This window comes from Pundamilia nyererei, unplaced genomic scaffold (assembly GCF_000239375.1).
Source record: "Pundamilia nyererei isolate P.nyererei 1_Seehausen unplaced genomic scaffold, PunNye1.0 scaffold00013, whole genome shotgun sequence".
Lineage (NCBI taxonomy): Eukaryota > Metazoa > Chordata > Actinopteri > Cichliformes > Cichlidae > Pundamilia > Pundamilia nyererei.
In genome coordinates this window covers 842,501-845,562 of record NW_005187414.1, presented here as the reverse complement: position 1 = coordinate 845,562, position 3,062 = coordinate 842,501, and positions in this window count along the sequence as shown.

The window sequence follows — 3,062 nt, the reverse complement described above, 5'->3', positions numbered from 1 at the left end:
AAATATTTCCTAGGAGCCACGATGGTTCAGTCCATCACAACTGCAGCCTGTCGATGAATGAAAAGCCAATGAAAATATGTCCTAATTAAACGTGTCTGATCCCATTTGTCTGCAGCGGGGTCAACGCGCATGTCTGCGCTGACTGATCCGTCATTCGCTGTGCGAAATGCAATTAAACCGTCCTGCGCTTGGTCGACGTCGCGGAGGGCAGTAACAGTATTGCCCTGCACGGGTCTAGCGCTTCGTCTTTGTCACGCACTGATCGATGATTATTGGCAGCCAGCTTTAGATCCAGACGCGTCTGCGGGAGCTGAAAGAGAAGAGCTGGTGTGGACCATTAATGTGCAAACTAGTGCGGTTCATTTCTCCAAATATTTGGCGTGGAGATAAGGCGGCCAGTAGCAGTGATTGACAATGCTCGAGCGCATCATAATGGGGCTTTTGCCGTGACCACCAACACAAGTTCAATATTGACTTTTTGGAGCATGCAGCAGCTCCGCCTTGTTCCCAGGGAGACGCGTGATAATGAGATGCTACAACATAATGCGCAAACCAAACTGCGCCTCTGCCCTCTTCCTGCATTCAAAGCAGAAACAGGGAGGTCTGATGCTGCGCAAATGGAACGGATTGACCTATAAATTGGACTGCTTTTGAATGCAAATGGGCGGATACTAATTAACACCTGCGTTGTGGATTGAAGGAGCTCGTTGGGCCTTGATTGAAAAGAAATGGCACCTATGAGTGTATGAGATGCGGCTTTGAACTAGGCAGCTCGTCTCTGAGCGTCATGGGAAGGAAGGAGGACTGAGAAATATCACACAAAGGCCATCTTAATTTCCCAAATTAGGGGTTGTAATGTGAGGCAGAGAGGACAGCAGAGTATTTTAGGCTGTGGAGAGCAGGCACTTAGACTGGCATCTGGCTGGACTGGACAAGATTTGCTTGGAATTTACATGTCTGCTGACCACAGACAGTCTACAGGTTTGGACCTCACCCGTGGCTCTTTGTTATGGAGGATGCGCTGATTATTATCATTAGCATACACTTTTGAGCAGCTTTATCCTTCCTTCGGTGTTTGAAGGAAAACAGAAGTAACAGTATACCATCAGTGTGCACGAACAACACCACTTTATTTTATGTTCAAGATCCCTGTAAGAGTCTGTGATGAGTCATAACCCTGATAAACACAAATTACATTTTTTGATTAAACTGAAATTTAAAAAATGAAGTCTATTAATGAATTGTCAAGGAAACCATGCTTGGCATAAACTGAATGTATATTTATCCAATGGCATGGAACATTTACAGGTACATGTAATCAAATTACTTTAAGTCAGCATTTTGGGCATACTTTTTATTTTTAATTTAATCCCAGCTGTAATCTTTGAAGAAAACAAGAAAGCATTTCATATTTTGGGGAAACAAACAATTTCAAATAGTTTTTAAAGCGTGCCAGAGAAGCCGAATACAAGACGTCACCCCTCTGTGGCTCAGATGTTGGACTATTGGAGTCTAGGCTGAGTTCAGGTTGGTCGGGGTTACTTGTAATCCTCACTGAGACCTCAAAGAGTTAACAACATGTAGTTTGGGGTAATGGCTGAACATGGGCTCTTTAGACTGTTGATTAAAGCCTAATTAACGAGTCTCATCGTTTAAATGAATAAAATGAACAAAGTGTCTGGTGACTAATGTTGTTTCCACTAATTGGGTTGTAAGAATGCCACAGACGTCAAATGTCCCAACCAAAAACACAATATCTATATATACATATTAAATATCATGAAACCAAAGACTGACGTTGTTAGAATGAACTAAAATGAAGCGAGTTTCTTTTTTATTAAACAAACTGAATTTTTTAGAGTTTAGAATAAAGCAAAAGAAAAACTACAGGAAGTGATACGGTGAACTTCTAAAGCTAACTTTAATAAAATATCTGCTTATTGGGATTTTGGATATGTGCATGACCGTGCACACGTTTGTATCGTTACAGTGCCATTCTGAAGCGATGAACTCTCACAGTGTGACAAATACCACACATACATATATAATAATGAAAAAAGTGCACAAAATAACATTTTTTAAGGATAAAATCAAATCAGGAGCAAACCGAACTGCAAACCTGACCTTCATCAAAATCAGAACACAGACACAGGCGCACACGGACCCTGCCAAAGTCTTCTGATGCTGACTTACAACCAGCTGCAATGCAGGATCCCGACACAGACGCACGTTTTTAGTATAACTGAAATAAACAGGATGGATCACATCTATTTGTTACCCGCTGATTATCCCTCTGCACACTTACACGTACTTTACCTTTGCACACACGCAGCCACGCCGAGCCCGTTTCCAATAAATGCATTTCAAAGATTACAAGACACGTGCACCGTGTCATGTGCTACTGGGGCTCTGCCACTAATTAATAATTTGTCTTTACTGGGCAGATGCAACCTCTCGAGCTGCTACAAGCGGGTCTGGCAGTCATCTGTCATTTGCTCTTCCTGTGTGCTCCTTCAGTCTGTCTGACATCTCTAAGCAAACACGGCCAATACACAACCAGAGCCTGGAGCTTCTGGGCAGCCAGTGAGAGCAACCCTCTTCTAATGTTTGTGTGACAAAAAAGGCAAGGCAAATCCTCGCAATGGAATCAGATAATCACCAACTTGTGAAGAGCCTGCCCCAATCCACATCCACCCCCTGCCTCCCCCCACACACACTCCCTTTCTCATACAGCCCCTGGATTAAACTGTCTGTTTGGCTAATAATTTTAATCTGCTGGAGTGGACCTAGAATGGGTTACAGGGGTCCGAATAAACATCTAATCCCCTAGCGTCCCCTCCTCCCTCGAGGCCCTGCACTCCTTCTCCATGGACCCCCCACTCACTCACTCCCTTGCTTGTTATAGACTCAAGGTGAACATGCTGCTTGGTTTTAGACCCTTTTGCTGGATAAAAAAGGTTCTGCAGCCATCCAGACAGAAGTTAAGCCCATCGTGTGACAAACTGCTGCCAGACTGGGCCCAGGCTGACATTGTCCAGTGGAATGTACACATCAGAGTGTGT